At 49.1% G+C, this 19,496-nt stretch overlaps 1 long non-coding RNA gene across 2 annotated transcripts; it reads left to right on the top strand.

Annotated features, from left to right (window-relative positions):
* Positions 1-506: 506 nt before the first annotated feature.
* Positions 507-2,865, top strand: LOC309865939. Of its 2 annotated transcripts, XR_014312334.1 has the most exons (5): positions 507-614; positions 984-1,073; positions 1,944-1,983; positions 2,086-2,199; positions 2,691-2,865. It is a non-coding gene; the product is annotated as an uncharacterized lncRNA (long non-coding RNA). The 2 variants fall into 2 exon arrangements; XR_014312335.1 differs by having other exon boundaries at positions 507-1,073.
* The last annotated feature ends 16,631 nt before the right edge of the window (positions 2,866-19,496 follow it).

Raw genomic sequence — 19,496 nt, 5'->3', positions numbered from 1 at the left:
GTTAGGATGACCCAGAACTGAATGTTTAAATAACTCTATGTGGCCAGTGGTGACTTCGCTGGACAGCATATGCCTATGGCATGCAGGAGAAGGAGCTAGAAGGGAGCTGAGAGATGAGAAATGGATGGGGGAGGGGCTGGTCAGCCCCAAGAGCAGGACTGATGGGTGTATGGGAGGGAGAGCTGGGAGTGGATTCCGAAGTCGGTACTGGTCTTCCAGATTTCAGAGGTGGGTGGTAGCTTCCTGCGATTGCCAAGGTCCACACCACGTTCGGGGAGCAGGTTACAGAGCGGGAGAGAAACGAAGGTGAGGATCCCCTCGGTGCAGAGGAAGTCAGAGAAGTGAGAGGTTCCCCCGCTTCACGGGCTGCCCGCACGGGGGAAATCATCTCCCTGCGCGGGAAAGGGACACGAAGAGGAAATCCGGGAACGGCCGTAAAACCGCGTGTGGTGTCGTGATGGCCGCGGCCGGAAGTGGGGAGGCGGAGCCGGAAGTCCCGCGGCGGAGGAAGGGGGACGTCGGCGTGAGGCAGCAAGAGAAAACAGCTGGTGTGGACAGTGCGGGGTGGGAGGACTTCCCGCGGGATCTGTGTCCCCCCACACTCCTCCGCTGAGGTCCTGTCCCCCGGGGCCTCGGACCATGACGGTCTCCGGAGACTGGGCCTTGACAGAGGCCATCAAGTATGAGGGAGGTCCTGAGAGCGGGCTCCAGGCCGGTACGACGGTCTCCTCAGCAGAGGGGACGTTTGGGGACGCACGTGCACGGAGGGAAGACCGTGTGGGGAGACCCAGAGAGGAGACCGCCGTGGCCAAGCCGGAGCAAGTTCTGGAACACAGGCTCCCTCCCCGCCCTCCGAAGGAGCCAGGACCGCCCGCATCTTCACCCCACTTTCCAGCCTCCCTAGCTGCGAGCCCGCACATTTCTGTTCGTTAAGGGGCCCTGCTGCGATGGTTTATTAAGGTAACCCCAACCGACTCATACAGGGGACCCCCGAGCAAGCTTCTGGCTCTCGGTCCCTGGAATTCCTTCAGAAGCCGCTGGGCTCCTCGCCTGCTTAAAAGAAGGAGCTGGAGGCAAGTAATGGATTTGCTTCTCACAGTTCGACCTTTCCCTCTTTTTCCCTCCTGGCCAATAAGGCTCGTGTGCGGCCAGGCTGCGGTCTGATAACTAAGGGGGTGGGGAGGAGACAGCGCAGAGCGGCAGACTCCTAAGCCACGCCCACCCTGGGGGCCAGAGGGGTCAAGGCCTGCCGCTGTCCCAGGGGAGGGTTGTGGGGGGGGGGGTGCGGGGAGGGGAGGATCGGTCCATTTGGGTAATGAGCGTCCTGAATACTGATGTCCAGGGAAAGGCCTCTGGTGTTTTGATTCCCATAACCTCGGCTGCCGCGCTCTTTCCCGTCCACTTTCCCCCACCCCCACACTCCCTCGGAATCAGCCACACTTTGTGTGGGTCTTTGGGCAAAGGGAATGTGGAAGGCCCAGATTCCTGGCAAAGGTTTGCCCTCTCCGCAGGCCTGACCCCTCTTCTGGTCTTCAGATCTCCTTCACGGAGGGACCCTGAGCGCCGGAAGAGCACTTTCAGATCTCGGAGGGAGACGTCCTGACAGAGCCTGCTGTCAGAACACAGTGCCATCGCCTCGGGGTGAAAACGGGAACATCTAAAACCTGTATCAGTATAGCGCCGGGAAACAGACTTCAGCCTGACATCACAGCTGAGCGTCTACTGTCTTATTTCATTGATTTTTTTTTTTTTAAGATTTTATTTATTTATTTGACAGATCACAAGTAGGCAGAGAGACAGGCGGGGAGGCAGGCTCCCTGCTGAGCAGAGCCCGATGTGGGGCTCAATCCTAGGACCCTGGGATTATGACCTGAGCCAAAGGCAGAGGCTTAACCCACTGAGCCACCCAGGCGCCCCTCATCGATTTTTTTTTTTTTTTACAGTTAACATGGTTACCAAGGAATTACTTGAAAATTGAGAAAGGTAATTAAACTACACTCGGAAAATGTGGTGTCACAATATAAATCGTAAATCACCTTTCCTCGCTGATGTTGACCTTTATCGTCTGTACCTCTCACTTCTCAGTGGTCGTTGAACACACCGAAGGTTGAATCCTGCGTGCTCTCTAGCAACCTTGACGCCATGGATGCCATGACGGGAAGGAAGGAGCCTATTTTGCAGAAGAGTCAGAGACGCTTTGTGAGTTTATCTGCTTTGATACAACATTTTGTGGGATGAGGGAGGGGATAGCTAACTAGATATAAATGCTCTGGCCCAAGGGTTTTACATGTACTTATACAAACATATATACTCCCTCTCCCCCCACTCTTCTCTTGCTGTCTCTCTCTGTCAAATAAATAAAATAAAATAAAGTAATGCTTTAAATATTAAATGTTTAATATTTATATATTCCAATGTTCGTCTTTTTTAAAGATTTTATTGTTTATTTGAGAGAGACAGAGAGCGCGAGCAGGGAGAGGAGCAGAAGGAGAGGGACATCCAGACTCCCAGTGGGAGCCCAATGTGGGACTCCGTCTCAGAACCCTGAGATCATGAACTGAGCCCAAATCAGATGCTTGACTGACTGAGCCACCCAGGCGCCCCTCCAATGGTAGCCTTTAGCCTAGAGGGGAAAAAAGCTTCATTTGGCTTTCCCGTGTCAAACTAGAATTTTACTTTCTTGTTTTCAGGTGTATCTTTTTGTCATTTTTCAAAGAGAAATATGGCCTTTTCTTCTTCATTGAAATTTCTTTCACAATAGACTGGGTTGAATACGTGAAGAAGGACTGGGTTTCACCAAAACCCGCTTGTTGAAGGCAGAGGGGGTTTGAAGCCCCAGCAGGAGCAAGGACATCTGAGTTCTAAGCACCCACGAACTTAGCAGGAACCTTAGGCTAAGCTTCTCTCTGAAGGACACAGCAGATTAAATCATGTACAGAAGGGGCTTTAAGAATATTAAAAGCATTTATACCTGTAGGTTATTATCTTTCTCATTTAACATTCTTCTTCTTCCGTTGCCTCCCCCTCCCCCCCCACCATCCTCCCTCCTCTTCCTTCTTCTTCCTCCTCCTCCTCCTCCTTCTTCTTCTTCTTGTTCTTCTTCTTTTCTTTCTTTTTTTTTTTTAATGTAGGCTTTATACCCAGCATGAAGCCCAACACAGGGCTTGAGCTCACGACCCTGAAATCAAGACCTGAACTGAGAACAAGACTCAGACACTTAACCAAATGAGCTACCCAGGTGCCCCTCGTTTACCATTCACCATTTTTTTTTTTTACGATTTTATTTATTTATTTGACAGACAGATCACAAGTAGGCAGAGAGGCGGGCAGAGAGAGAGTAGGGGAAGCAGGCTCCCAGCTGAGCAGAGAGCCCGATGTGGGGCTCGATTGCAGGACTCTGAGATCATGACCCGAGCCAAATGCAGAGGCTTTAACCCACTGAGCCACCCAGGTGCCCCACCATTCACCATTCTTTATGCCTAAATATTCCGGTACTCAAAATGATTCTTGGCATTAAAATCTAAAATATTTTTCCCATCCACATATTCATTCTTTAACAAATGCTGACCAGAGCCAGATGCTGGAGATTGCGGGTCAGGAAATGGAGAGGCCCTGCCCTTAGGAGTTTAGGGTTTTGGGAGTTATTCAGTGATGGCCCAAAGAGAAGGGGAGGCAGTCCTGGAGCTAGACATCTGGTTCTTGATGCTGTGCTTCACTTTAGGGATTTTGAATCTTCTGTAATTAAATAAGGTCACTACACGTATCAAAAGGCATCAGGTGCCTAGTGAGTGGCTAGTAATACATTTAACATGCACAATTCAAAAGATAGAGAAGAATTTGTAGCCGAAAGTCACTGTACTGAGTTAAACAGTTTCCTCCAAAAACTTCATGTCCACCTGGAACCTATGTGTGTGACCTTATTTGGAAACAGGGTCTTTGCAGATGTAATTGAGTTAAGATGAGGTCAGACTGGATTAGGGTGGTCTCTAACCGAATATAACTGGTGTTCTTATAAGAAAAGGAAAATTTGGAAACAGACAACCAGGGAGAACATCATGTGATGATGAAAGCAACGATCGAATTGGAGTGACACACCTGCGAGTGGAGGATTGCCAGCAACCACCAGAGCTGGGAAGAGGCAAAAAAGGATCCTGCCGTAGAACCTTCAGAGAGACTCCAGCACCACTGATGCGTTGATTTCTGGAGGCCAAACGTCTGAAATCAAGGTGTGGCAGTCCATGCTCTCTCTGAATGCTCTAGGGAAGGATCCCTTCTTGCCTCCTTGCCCCTCTGATGGTGTCACCAATCCTTGGTGGTCCTTGGCTTGAAGTCACACAACCCCAGTCTCTACCTCCACTGTCACGCGGGGGTTCTCCCTGTGTCCATCTCTGTGTCTTTTTTCCTCCTTTTTTTTTTTAATTTTTATTTATTTATTTGACAGACAGAGATCATAAGTAGGCAGAGAGGCAGGCAGAGAGAGAGGAAGGGAAGCAGGCTCCCTGCTGAGCAGAAAGCCCAATGTGGGATTCGATCCCAGGACCCTGGGATCATGACCTGAGCCGAAGGCAGAGGCTTTAACCCACTGAGCCACCCCGGTGCCCCTTTTTCCCTCTTTTTATGAGAACACCACCATACTCCAGTATGATCTCACCTTAACTAAGTATATCAACAACAGCCCCATTTCCAAATAAGGTCACACTCTGAGGTTCTGGGGAAGGGATAAATTTGGTGGCAAAACTATTCAACCTGGTACAGATGGCAACTGTCACACGGAAGGAGAGATCCCCAAAGCAGAGTGTGTAGAGTGAGAACAAGTCTGAACACAGAGCCCTGGGAAAGTCTTTCAGGTAAGGGGAGGGTGAAGGATGTGGAACTCACACATAGACCTGAGGAGGGGTGCAAGCAGAAACAGGAGGCAGTAGTTTTCGGGAGACCAGAGATATGGAAGAACAGGAAAGAGTTGATTCCAGTGAAAGCAATTTCTGTGGAGTGACGGGGGCAGAAGACAGATGATAGTGGGTTAAGGAGCAAAAAGAAGACATGGAAGACCAAGAAGCAAATAACAGAAGTGTGGCCCCTGAGGGAAAGAGAAAAACAGAGCAATACTTAGAGTGCTGTGTGGGTTCACTTGGTAGTCTGAGCAGAAACATCAAGTAGAGAAGGAGCGGCGGAAGACAGAGTAAAAGGTTTCTTTGATAGAATGGAATTCTGCAGGAGACAGGGTAAGATTCCAAACAGAGGTGGAAGAATGAAGATCATACGGAGAAGACAACATGTCCTCTCGTGAAGTGGGGGGTGGGAGGGGTGAATGTGGAGACAAGTCACTGCATTGTGGGTGGGGTAGAGGGTGGGCTACGGGAAGCTTCGAAAGCCCCTGCTTTTTGGCCTCTGTTTTCTCTGTGACGTGGGAGGGAAGGTCAGTCATCTACAGAGAAAGGGTTGAAGTGGGAATGAGATTTGTCAGAGGGAAAGATCTGGAAGAAGGGACAGGAGGGTGGGGGCAAATATCATTGTCTTGATATCAAGGTTCCAATTTTGTGTGTGTTGGTAATAACCTAGAATCTCTGCTGATAGTTTTCTTTTTGTGAAATTGTTCCTACACCCATGATGCTGTAAATGCTTACAGGTGAGGATTTCAGGGAGTCCAGTAGAGTGTGTTTCCCATGTTTCTGGCTGAGAGGTCAAGTCAAGGGAAACATGACGTCTGTTCTTCCTGCATCCCCTTCCCATAGGGCAGTCAGGACTCTCAGTGCCTTGGGGATCTCAGACATCATGTGACTCACCCAAGAAATGCTAAAGGCAAGAAAAAGTGCACTTAGCTCCTTTCGGGGACTAGGTGGAACTTCTGTCCCTGAGCTACCAGTTTGACTTCTGAGGTTCTTCATAAAATTCACTTTATTCTAGGGGCACCTGGGTGACTCAGTGGGTTAAAGCCTCTGCCTTCGGCTTGGGTTATGATCCCGGGGTCCTGGGATTGAACCCCATGTCTGGCTCTCTGCTCAGCAGGGAGCCTGCTTCCTCCTCTCTCTCTGCCTGCCTCTCTGCCTACTTGTGATCTCTGTCAAATAAGTAAATAAAATCTTTAAAAGAAAATTCACTTTATTCTAAACTCATATGCAATTTTTTTTTTTTTTTTTTTTTGCAATTTGCAACATGCACCGAGTTTTTATAGCTACGTTACCCACATTTTATTTGAACTCCAGCACACATCTATACATTCCTGGAGTTGTCCTCATTGGAAATCTGGGGGGGAAAAAAATGAAGCTTCAGGAATTCTATTAAACTGCCCAAAGTCAAATGAGGATTGATGGCGAAACTCGGATAAAGGTCTAGCTCTTCGAACCCACATGCTTTCTTTAGATAGCCAGGCTCAGGGCTCTTAGGCAAAACAAATTGGAGTCTCAAGTTTCATGCTTTATCTTTAGCCCACAAAGTTGCAGCCTCCTCCCCCTTCCTCCCTTCTCCTTCCCCCTCCCTTTCCTCCTCCCCCCTTCTTTCATCCTCCCCCCCTTCCTCCCTTCCCCCCTCCTCCCTTCCCCCCCTCCTCCCCTTCTCTCCTTTCCTCTCCTCCCCTCCCACTCCCCTTCTCACCTCCCCCTCCTCCTCCCTTCCCTCTCTCCCCCTCCCCCTCCTCTTCCTCCCTTTCTCCTCTTCCCCTCCCCCACCACTTTCTTCCCTTCTCCTGCCCTTCTCCCTCTACCCTCCTCCCCCTTCCCCTCCCCATCCCTCTTCCTTTCCTTCTATGCTTCATGGCACTGATACTTGATGAATGACCGTCACCTGCTGGGCCTGTGCAGAGCTGGGGATACAGGGGTCAATGCGGGAGGCTCTCCTTATGCAACCACATGCATCTCTGGAGGGGCGCAGGGGGGCAGGGGCAGAGCTCCGGGCGCTCAGGCCTGAGACCCATGAGTTCAGGGGACCAAGAGGGCACCAGGCTGTGTAGCCAACCCAGACGTGGATGGGCAGGAAAGTGTCCCACAAGAAGGCACGTCTGTGGACGGAAGGGTAAGCTGTGGGCATCAACAAGGGGCAAGAAGTGTTTTAGACAGCTGTACACACACACACACACACACTCACTCACTCAGGGGCCCACATCCTCCTGGTCAGAATCTCCCTAGTTGCCTCCCCAGCCTCTCCTCAGGCAGCTCCGCTCCGGGTGCTGCTCTCCAGCCGCGTCGCGAGCAGGACGCCACAGGGAAGACCCGCAGCCCAGATGCGCAGCACCCGTGCGGATGGATTCAGTTCTCATGTCTCTGTACCCCTTCGGGGAGCCACGAGGGCCGGGAGAGCCTCCTCGACCAGAGTTGAACCCACGGTGCTGGGAAAAGGCCCCGCAGAGGTGGCACCACAATGACGCAGAGAGGAGACGAGCTGGGCTGATGCACATTCCCTCAAAGACTGCCCCGTCTGCTCCTGGGGAGGACCTCGGCGGGCGGCTTTTTACAGCAAGGAGTACACTCTGCAGACGCTCAGGACCGCTCACTTGCCTGGGTCACCAGCCTGCACTGGGCACTCTGTGAACGTGCCATGCCAACTGGAAAGCGCCACCCGCCCCCATCCAGAAGAAGAGGCAATTTTTTACAATGTATTATTGGTTTCAGAGGCACCGGTGTGTGATTCGTCAGTCTTCTAGAATACCCAGGGCTCATGACAACACATGCCCTCCCCAGGGTCTGTCCCCCAGCCCCCCATCCCCCCACGCCCCTAGGAGAGCCCATTTAAATGCAACTCCGTCAACAGCAAATGGGGGTGTTTGGGCAGAGTCTTCTCTACTTTGCCCATCCACTACATGCAGCTTCTACATCAAAATTACTCTCGTTCTTGGTACGAAAATCGTGCAGAAATCCTGCACGCTGATCCGCTGATCAATAGCGAGTGGCAGGGAACAGGCAGGGCCTCCAAAACAAATTTTAAAATGAGCTTCCTTTAGGGGCGCCTGGGTGGCTCAGTGGGTTAAAGCCTCTACCTTCGGCTTGGATCATGATCCTGGGTTCTGGAATTGAGCCCCATGTCTGGCTTTCTGCTCAGCGGGGAGCCTGCTTCTTCCTTTCTCTCTGCCTGCATCTCTGCCTACTTGTGGTCTCTGTTTGTCCAACAGATAAATAAAACCTTTTAAAAAATAAATAAATAAAATAAAATGAGCTTCCTTTAATCTTCAGAAAATCTCAAATGCAGAGGGTCCTCTCTGCTCTCTGTGCTGGTCTCCACGTGATGCCCAGTCTCTCTTGCTGCATTGCCATGTATTTTGTCCCGAGTTGATTGCCAAGATTGCTCTGGTTGGGACAGACCTTGAGAGTGGCTGTTGTCCAAACCTAAAGCTGTTTCCAGCTGGCCCCGACCCTCCAGATGTTTCTCTACAACTGCCGAACAGAGAGACGAGACTGGCCTACACGTCGTGTTGCAAAGGATCCTGACAAGACTGCGGGTCCCCTTCGAGGGCTCATGACCTCCCCAGGAGGGTCCCCGGCGAGCACAGCAGCCCTTGGGCCAAACTGTCTATCGGCAGTAACAGTTACCAAGCAGTTACTGTGTACCAGGCACAGTTGTTGGTCCCCGCATCCCTGAGGTGGAGACTGAAGCTCAGAGAACATACGTAACTGGTCCAGAAGGTAGTAGGCCGGACACATAATGGCGGTCAGGCAGCAGAGGCACCATGATTAGCCGCTGGGTCACATGGCGCTTGTCCAAGTCTTTCTTGTCTTTGTTGTTGTTGTGGCCCTTTTGAAAAAAAAATGCTTAACACTTGAAAGGTGTCCAAAGGCACTCGGATGCTGCAGAAATATCCTCCTTGAAGCGCAGGTGCTTCAAGAAGAGTGGTTCCCCCTGGAAAGGGAGCTGGGTGAGGACGGGCTCCTCTTTATCTCTGTGCCCAGCTCTCACCAGGCTGGGGCATGCGGGGTCAGGATTTAATGATGAACTCGGGGGAGTAATTAACAGGACTGTGTACACTGTTTTAGAGATGAACTTTTGTGGAGTGATTGTTTTAGCCTCCCACTAGACAAGTTAGGCCCTAAATGTAGTCAAGAACAAAACCTAAAGCTGCTTCCAGGCTCCTGGGAGAAGAGACATACCAGTCAACAGATGATTACAAAAAAATACTGCCCCCATGAGGTAGGCGGATCCCTGGTGGGGGGGGTGTGATGTAACCCCATGGGGGTGGAAATGGACAAGGGAGGCTTCCCAAGGAAGTAATGTCTCAGTTGAGGCCAGAAGGAAGGGCGTTAGCTGTGTGAAGATGCCAGAGAGAACAGCGTGACCTGGAGTTAAAAGAAAGAGAACAAGGCACATGATGGAATTTCGAGTAGCACAGGGAGCCTGAGATCTTTAATAGTGCAGGCTGGGGTCCCAGGAGGAAAGTCTTAAGAGGAGGTCCCAGGAGGAAAGTCTTAAGAGGAGGTGATGGTTGTATGTCTACCTCTCGACATAATTATTCATGGTGTCTCCGCTCACTAAAGTATCCCAACTTGGATAATCAATTCCAGGGACATCCTAGTTATATGCTCACTAAAGATTTGGGCTTTATCCGCCCAGTTGCATCAGCTTGAAGAGGACCCAGTTGAGAACTATCGAGATGATCAACTAAACAGATCTTGATGTGAGCAGGTATGGGGGGAACACTAGGGGTCTAGCTGGGCCAGCAAGTGTCTGGGCCATGGGGGTGGGGGGGGGGATTCTACATCTCAAATTACTTGGGGTTTTTCTGTTTTTGGGTTTTTAATGCTGATTCACCCTAATTTAGGCTCTCGTAATCAGTGTGTGGGGGAAGGGCAGGAAGCTTCAGGGTTAATGGGCTGTCCAGGTCTCTGGGGCTGGGGCTCCAAAAGGCTATCAGCCCCTTGGGGATGGGAGAAAACATAACATAAGAGCCATAAAAAGAACTCAACAGCAGCTTCCCGACTGCAGTGGGGCTGCCCCTCATTCCAAATGTCTTGTACCAAGAGAAAGGAACAAATAAGCCAAGGAAAGAACAACAGGAAGGAGAAAGGGGACCACAGCCAGGACCCTGCAGGGAACATGGGGAATCTGGTTGGGCTGGGAGTGTTGTCCCAACACAGGATGTCCCCTCGTGTGCCATTTGGTCCAGGGCCTCAGGCATCCTGTGTAGCCTAGGGAGTGACCCCCCTCCAGCCCTCTGGCACCCCGGGTCGGGCGGGCTGTGAATAGAGTTCAGATCTCTGGATTCTCAAGGGTGCATTCAGAGGGGACAAGAAAAGAAAGAAGGAGAGGAAAAGAAAGAAAGAAAAAGGAGAGTTCAGTGTAGTGCTGTTGGTCAGTGTGGGCAGGACAAGGAAGGCCAGGTGAGGGCCTCTGCCATGGGGACGGGGGTCTGTAAAGGGCCCTCTGGGAAGGACACCGCCACCGTGCGGAGCCGACCTCTTTGCCTCCCTCCCTCTGGCAAGGGCTGCTTTTCTCCCCACCTGTCAACACAAGCAAGATGTTTGCTGGCACCTTTCTTTTATGTAGTAAAACTCTTGGACCCAGATGATGTGCGTTCACTTGGGCTGTCCCTCGCACGTAATGTAACCGCCTCTTATGCAAGTGTTGGTTGCCGGAATTCTCAGGACCCTCGCTCGCATTCTAAAATGCGGAGCCCGAAGAGCCGGGAGGATCCCATCTGCTCCGTGCTCTGGGTTCTTATTGGCCAGACTTTTAATATTATTTTAGGACACTGCTCCTTGTGCTCCTCATGGGGAGCAGCCAGGCTTTCTCAGCAATATATAAACCGGAAACATTCTTCCCTCTTTCGTATCTGGGTAGTTTTGCTCTTCGCTTAATTGAACTGCTTTTTGTCAAAGAGTGTTCCAAGCTTCCCCCCACTGTGTTTCTCAGAGCAGGAGTACTACCAGATGTTCCTGGCTCGGTGATCAAATGGTGTGGGAGGGAAAATGTTAACCCACGTGTCTCTTGGAGACTTGCCACGGTGTTGGCACGTACAAGGTTCTGACAAGTCCTGCAATTGTCTAGTTTAGCATTCCCCTGCTTCCCAACTTGCTCCTGGCCTGGTATCATTCCGAACTCCCAGGAATGAAGGCTGTCCCTGTGCCGGATTGACCTCTTCCCGTGCCCATTTTCCTAAATCCTCCACAGGAAAATAACACTTCCCATTGTGTAGCTGATGACAAGTTTCATGGTTTTTGCTTCCTCCAGATGAAATAAACGCCTTTCGTTGCCGTTGTTGTTGCAAACACTTTACACTATTATTATAAATTACATCTTAATTACAGAAAACCCAGAGAAGCAAAAGAACCTAAAACACCCACTCTTTCAAGAAAAACCACTGTTGACATTCCATTCTAGATTTTTTCTATGTATTCATACATAATATATAGACTTAGTATTTTGTAAATGAGATCATACCGGAGCGTATTTTTCTATAGGCCAATTGGCAACATCTTTCCACATCAGTAGCTACATTTCTGTAATGTTCTTTAAATGGCTACATGGGATTCTCTAAATGGCTGCCCCATAATTTATTTAATTGATCCCCTATGGTGAGACATTCAGATCGTTTCCAACTTCTCCCAAACTGCACTCTGATGAACGTATTTAAATTTTTCCATGTTTTCTTATGTATTTCAGGATCGACTCCCAGAAGTTCATTTGTAATATTTGTTTTAACACAGCATTGACACTAGAGTGTACACGGAAGGTGTCCCGGTTCAGGGGACGGTTCTCCTAGCTTCCTGTGGCAGCTGCAATGAATTACCTCACCCTTGGTGGCTTAGTCCAGCAGAAACTTATCACCCCAGGTTTGGAGGCCAGAAGTCTGAAATCACAGGCTTAGCAGGGCCCCTGTCCCTCTGAAGATTCTAGAACAGAATCCATTCCCGGTCTTTTCCAGCTTCTGGGGATCAGGCTTTCTTCGGCTGCTGAGTAGCTCGCAGCGCTGTTTCCATCTTCCTGTGGCTTTCTCCGCTCTCTGAGAGTCTCTGTCTGCTCTTCTTTCACAGGGACACTTGTAAACTGGATTTGGGGCCCATCCGGATAATCTAGGATCATTTCAGCTCAAGATTTTATTTATTTATTTGATAGAGAAAGAGAACACAAGCAGGGGAAGTGGAAGGCAGAGGGAGAAGCAGTTTCCCCGCGGAGCCAGGACCCCAGTGTGGGACTCAATTCCAGGACCCTGAGATCATGACCTGAGCCAAAGGCAGACGCTTACCCGACTGAGTCACCCAGGTATCCCCTCGAGGTTCTTAATTACATCTGCCAAGAACCCTTATTCCAAATAAGGTCACATCACACGTTGCAGGGGTGAAGGCAAGGGCGTATCTTCTGGGGGAACCTATTCAACCCACCGTAGTGTTCTTCCAGACCACAAGGAGTGGTTTTCAAATTTCACATCTACACACGTCAGCCGTGGGCTGTCTTTTCAAGTACCATCTTCTGTGGAAATGCAGTATGCAAAGGGATGAACTTGAGCTGTGTGGCTGGACCCAAGGACACTAGAGGGCTGTAGGGACTCCAGGACTCAAGCCCCTGTCTCTTTAAGGAGGTCAGAGGGCAACCCAAGTTGTACTTGCTATGGGGGGCTTAGGGGGTTGGTTTGGAAGGACTTCTCCTTACCCTCCCTTTCCAGATTGGGGCTTGGCCTACGTGGGCCCTGTTTGCTTCCCCACGAGGAGAATCAGGTACCCAGACAAGGTCTGCACCCAATCAGCGGGGCTTATGCAGGAATCACAGGGAGGTCCTGATTTACGGTTTTTTAAAAAGCAAATCCTTCACACGTCTCAGCAAAAGTCCTCCAAGGACATTCCTGACTTTCAGTGGGAGGAAAAATGAGTTGCTTTATGAGTTCTTTCAGCATGTTTCTGGACTGTTGAAGGTTTCAATCTGCTGCAATGTTACAACCTTATCTAGAAACCGGGCCTGAGCATCAAACACAGGCTGTCCCTGAACTCACAGACCACCGCATTCCAGAAGTTCATTTCTAGGTGAGTTATTTGCAGCTTTGAAGGCCTTTTTCCTTATATCTGGGCTAGGGCTCCCAAGTCCTATTGATTCCTACTGAAAGCAAGAGCGAGCCCTGCCCTTGACCCTGGCTCACAGAGCTTCCAAACTCTGAGCCTTGGGCTTTCCCAGGCTGGAAAGCAGGGTCGGAAGGAGAAGGAGAAATGTGTCCTAGGATCTCCCCGGGCTTCAGCAGCCACAGCATTGTTGGAGGAGGCACCCAGAACGAGAGGGTCAGGAGACAGGGTTGTCACCCAGAGGGGAGGGGACATGAGGACACAGAGAGCCACAGGTGTATGGGTTCCCACAGACATAAGGCCTGCAAGGCCTGCCTGCCTGTGTTGTTGCTCTCTGGCGAGTAAGGGTTCAGAGGCTTGGAATGGCTTTTCAAGGTATAACACACCGAGTAAGGCTGCCATCACAAGGGCCACAAACTGGGTGTCTTAACACCACGTGATTTTCTCCTCTTCCAGTTCTGAAGAGCAAGGCATGGGCAGAGCCAGGTTCTGTCTCCTGGCTTCTGGACGTTTCCTGCTGTGCTTGGCATTCGTTGGCTTGGGGAGGCGATCTCTGTCTCTGTTGTCACAGGGCCAGCTTCCCTCTCCACGTCTGTGCCTTCCTGTTTGTCTCTGGTCCCTTCATACAAGGACAACAGTTCTATGGATGGTGTTTCACCCTAATGACCTCATCTTCAAGGTCATTAGGCGCAAAGGTCACAGCTACAAAGACTCTATTTCCAAATAAAATCACCTTCCCAAGACCAGGAGTTAGGACTTCAACACAACTTTTGGTGGGGACACAATTCAACACATAACAGAGGGCATACAACTCCATCCCACCCAAAAGAGAAATATAATCGACAACGGCTGTAAGCCACAACCATTGAGCCTGTGCTTAAATACTCCCAGTGATGGACAGGAAGTCCATTCTATTCTCAAGACACCACAGGAGCCACCTCCTTCCTAATAGGATCCAAAACCTAGACTTTCACCTCCCAAGTCAGTTTTCCCTTATGAAGCTACATAGAATAATTCTAACCTTTGACAAAATCCTTTCCTACATACGAAGCCCTCCCAGTCACCCTCCAAATATTTTCTTAAAGCTCAATTCTCCAGCTCTTCCTAGGACATGATTCGAAGCCCCTCTTAGGATCCTAGCCACTGAACTTGGTACTGGGTCACTGGTCTAGACCCATCCTCAGAGGCTTCCCTAACCGAATGCCCATGATACAGGTGTGGTCTGACAGATTCAGCCATCAGTGGGTTCGTTTTCCTCCCGGGAGCTGAGTATGACACATCTGTTGAAACCTAACGTTGTGTTGAGATTTCTGGTTTGTTCTGGTTGGGTTCGGTTTATGGTTGCTTGTTTGCTTCGCAATGGCCATAGAGTTTAGCAGCCAAGCTAGACTGTTGAGGGCAATCCAGTCTGCGGTTAGCTGAAATCTCGGCTTTTTCATCACCATCCTCTTAGAGCACACCGTCCACTCATTACTGCATTGTTTCCTTTTGGACCTTCTGTACACTGATTTCATTTTATCTATTGCCCTCAGTCCTTCCACGGAACACATCTAGCTCTTATGAATCTCAATCCGTCATTCCTTCATTGGTCAACCAACCCAACTCTGGTCATCTGCCTTTTGACGGGAAAAGAAAAGAGGCAAAGACAGCCAACATTTATAATATTTATAAGACCCTATTAAGCTGGACTAGTTATTTCTAATTTTTTCATTGACGTCAATACACAGAAAAGTGCACAGACGTAAATATACAGGTCAATGAATTCTCACAAGCAAATGCCTGTGTAACCACCCATGTCAAGAAAGAGAACATTAAGCCAAGAATGTTTTAATAAGCATTTTTGCCTTTAAGTCCTCAGACCTATTTGGTAATTATTTTTAAAGCTGGTTCATCGATGATAAAACAGACTGAAAAGTGAAGTAATCTGCCCAGCCTCCCGCAGGCAGGAAGTACAAGCAGAGAATGACCACACAACCTCCCCCTAAAGTGCTCTTCCCATCTGCGGACACTGGACTTGAACAGTGAGAGATATGGCCAGTGTCCAGATGAGGAAGGTAGAAGGGCATCCCAAAGGGATGCCTGGGTGGCTCAGTCAGTTAAGCGTCTGCCTTTGGCTCAGGTCACAATCCCAGGGTCCTGGGATCCAGCCCTGCTTCCGGCTCCCTGCTCAGCAGGGGGTCTTCCTCTTCCTCTGCCTGCAGCACGCGCCCTCCCCTTGCGTGTGTTCTCTCTGTCTCTCTCTGGCAAAAAAATAAAATCTTAAGGAAAAAGAGAAGAAGAAGAAGGGTGTCCGAGCAGGACAAAGCAGGAGAACAAAGGCCAGCGCGGGGGAGGTATGAGTGGGGGTCAGGCGGTTCAGGGCTCCTGGACCGCAGGATCCCGGCGGAAGAAGAATGGTAGTAAACCAGGCCAGACTCGACTGATAGCATCACAGCTCTGCACAGTATTCTGTATCACTGGAAAAGCCACTGACGCTTTTGAGAACACCGCTTTAGGATCAAATAATTCATTGTAAAGAATTCTGTCCTACTAGGTTAGCAGGTTTTTCAAACTCCTACTGCGTAATCAGGGTTTCTCGAAGTCTTAGAAAATTGATATTCAGCACTGCAGGTGATCTAGTATTTAAGGATAAAAGGGGACAGAAGGAAATGATGGGCTAAGCCCTAGGGGGTTGGCCCAAGAGGCTGCCTAAGGACCAAGAGTGGACGGATGCAGGGTCCCAGGCACCGGCCAGGAGCACCCCTGGTACAGCTGAAAATACCACATGCCGTCCAAGCCTTCAGGCAAATGAGCCAAATGGCTCTAGTAAAATCAAAGGTTAACCTCGAGCTAAGTAACTTCAAAGTATTACTAATAGACTGACTCATGAAACAACCAAGATTTATTCTAGCATCTGTGGATAAAACCAAGCAAAATGGGCTGGAAGATTCCCACAGTGAGGCGGGGCATCTGACCATTTCTCCTCGGGCTAGTGTGGAGATCAGTCATTTTCTATACTGACTAGGGAACTGCTTTCCTGAAGGAAAGAAACCAACGGTACTTTCTTTGATTATCCAAAAAATAGCAGTGCTATATTTGTTTTATTTTTAACAGTTTTACAAACTGTGGGAATAGGTAAAAACCAACCAAATGAGAAGAGGCAAAGGCTACTTCCTCAGACCTGACAGCCACTGTCATTTGTGGCGGAGACTCGAGGGCAGACAGAGGTGGGAAAGCTTCAGGTGAGCCCCAACGAAGGCTGCTGGTGTCGCAAAGCTGTGCGCAGCGACCCAGAAATGGTACGTTCTATGCATTTGGTGAGGGTACGTGTCTGGCTTTCTCTGGTTGGTCCTAAGTTGGAAACAGGATAAAAACGGAAAGATGCCAGTTATTAAACAAGTCCTGGCCATGTGGGGCTTATCTTTCTGGAAGTTACTATTTAACTTCCTGGATTGTTACTAGAGATCGCAGTTTGACTTCCTACAAGTCTGACTTTGAGCCAGCTAGTTTCCCAGGCTGTTTACTGTACATCCAGGACTGGTTTCCTTGGCAGGTTCCTACAAGTTTTGGAGCAGAGTTCCAGTTTTATAGCTAGTCTGGCCATCATCCATTTGTATATCCAGTCTCTTGAAATGAACTAGGTGAAGAAATAAACGTTGAAAAATGGGAGTGAGCAAGGCCATCAAAGCAGAGGCGTGGGACAGGGAAAGGCCTGGAGGACGACGGATGGGAAAGGTGTTCAAGAAGTGAGAACACAGCTTTTTTAAAAGAAGAGTCAATCATGTATGTGACCAGAGCACAGGAGGGGAGGGGACCGGTGAGGATAACAGAGAGATGGTCTGGGTCAAAAAGGACCTTGAATACAAGACAGAAGAGTTCATCGTTGATGCTGTAGACAGTGGGGAACCCCCAAAAAAACTTGCAAACAGCCTAACAGAGGGTTCAACGTGTGATACTAAACATTAAGTCCGGAGATAAATCTAAAGCCCCAATCGAGCCATATTATTACTCGCCTGCTTAAAACTATCTGGATTATTCTCTCCCCCCAGCCCTTCTCTGTCCGATAAACCATCTTCATCCTAACTTCAGCATCACTTCTTCTGGAAAGCTCTCCCAAACCTTCTAAGGTTGAGTTCGTCACTCTCTCTTCGAGGATCTTGGGGAGGGTGCTTCCTAGTCTCTAAACATCTCAAGAGTAGGACTCAGTTTCCTGATTACCCCCATGATTAAGGCATCGTCCTGAGACAATGATTCTCCTTTATTCAACTTGGTACGTCTGCTGATTGGCAAAGTGCCTGGAAAATTAGACATCCAAGTGCACGTGTTGTCGGGGCGGTCAGCTAGGTAGAGGCTGACCTGGCACATGAAGGCACTGGAAGCAAAGGTGGGACCGGAAGTGCTGGGGGCTGTGGGAATGGTGATATTCGGGGCAGTGGCTCCTAAACCACGTGGAAAGGATGGGGGAGGGGTGCTTTAAATGCAGAACCTTGGGCCACTTCTAGATCTACGGACTCAGAATCTCCAGGACTGGGACCTCGAATCTGAATTCAATGACAGATTGATTCTGACAACCCCCCCAAGTCTGGGACTCACTGACAGAGGTAGCACCATGGATAATATTTGGATAATTGGCAGAAGGCAGTGATAAAGAAGAAAAGAGAGTTGTCTAGGTCTGAGAATTGACCTTCAGGAAAGGGGGACTCGCCGGCAGGAGAGGGAGTCCCGGAGAAGACAAGCGTTCGGTTGCTGTCACACAAGTCAGGCGTGCGGTGTCTACCCGAATCTGGATGGAGATGTCGCTCTGGCAGCTGGAGAGCGGACCTGGTCATCAGCGGTCTGCTCCTTATGACCTTGAGAACTGAACGTTTAGGTACAAAAAAAATCAAGCTTCCATAATCACTCTGTCCTTTGTCATTCAGCAGAAAGCAGCAAAAATTGCATTTACCTTCTGTAATTGATTTAGGCAAGTCATTAGTGGTGCTAAGGTCGAAATAGCTAACTGCATTAAATATGCTCCTGTAGTTCCAGAGTGAATCAGTATTTACATAGTTGCCTATTTATCACAGTTACACAAATGCCTTAAATGAAATTAAAGAAAGGGTACCCTTATTAAAATATGGACTTTAAAAATGACCACTTTTCAACATTAACAAATGTTACTAATTGACTCGAAAGTCTGTACAAATATATCCTGGCTTCGTAAATGGATACTAGACATGCCTCACACCCCCAAAGGGACAAAAGCCATGTATGCAAAGCACCTGACCTAATCAATTTTCAGATTAATCTGAAATTACTATTTGAATTTGGATTTTGTAAATGTCATGGATTGCTGCACTGGGGCACAGATATAAACCTGATCTACTAAATGACATAAAATAGAGAACAGAGTAGTTTCTCCAGCAAATATGAACAAGCTCTGGAACCCATCTGGGTAATTTACATGAAAATTGGATTTTCATGCTCCTGGGTGGCTCAGATGGTTAAGCTCAAATGATGGGATCGAGCCCCGCATCGGGCTCCCCACTCAGCAGGGAGTCTGTTTCTCCCTCTGACCCTCTCTCTTCTCATGCTCTCTCGCACACACTCTCAAATAAATAAACAGAATCTTTAAAAAAGTTTGGATTTTCCTCTCTTGAATTATCTTTTTCTAGTGGACGTCTGCAGTATGGTCTGTCGGTTCCCTGCTCCACTGTCCTCATCCACGCCACCACCATAGTAACTCCCTTGTTTTTTCAGGAGTCCATCCCACTGGCCAAATTCGTTGTCCATGACCTGGCATGCTCTCTCCTGCGGAGTGTCTACCCCTAGTGCTAGGAAGCTAACAGACTTGGGAGTGGGCAGTAGCCACATTCCCTACTATTAGGAGAACTTTCAACAGAGAATGAAGCCCAAAGAAGAGAATGGCAGAAATCCTAACTCACTCTACCCCTTGATCCAGTAGTTTCTGCGGCCGAACAGGAATGCTCACTTCTCACAGTGTGACTGGTTCATTCTTCTTTGGACTCTCTCATCCAAGAATTCCTTTCGGCCTAATCTAGGGGAAGATGGGTTTCTCGTCCCTTGAAACCAAGAGTAATAATGCCCAGTATCATACAAATGTACTGTCCAGGGCGCCTGGGTGGCTCAGTGGGTTAAGCCGCTGCCTTCGGCTCAGGTCATGATCTCAAGGTCCTGGGATCGAGTCCCGCATCGGGCTCTCTGCTCAGCAGGGAGCCTGCTTCCCTCTCTCTCTCTCTGCCTGCCTCTCTGCCTACTTGTAATCTCTCTCTGTCAAATAAATAAATAAAAAATCTTAAAAAAAAAAATGTACTGTCCAGCTCACCCTCTGAGATCCTAACTTTCCTTAGAGACAAACAGCTGGAACGGGAACCAGTGGGATGAGACAATCGTGGGTTGCTCTGGGTGTCTCCAAAAGATATGCTGAAGTCCTAACACTCACTACCTGAGCATTTGACATTCATTGGAAATAGGTCACTGTAGATGTAATTAGTTAAGATACAGTCATATTGAAGTAAGAGAGCCCTTAATCAGATGTAGCTGGTG

Source organism: Mustela nivalis (assembly GCF_964662115.1).
Source record: "Mustela nivalis genome assembly, chromosome: 5".
In the NCBI taxonomy this organism is placed as follows: Eukaryota; Metazoa; Chordata; class Mammalia; order Carnivora; family Mustelidae; genus Mustela; species Mustela nivalis.
The sequence above is the reverse complement of the archived record's forward strand: the minus strand, read 5'-3'. Positions and strand labels throughout refer to the sequence as shown.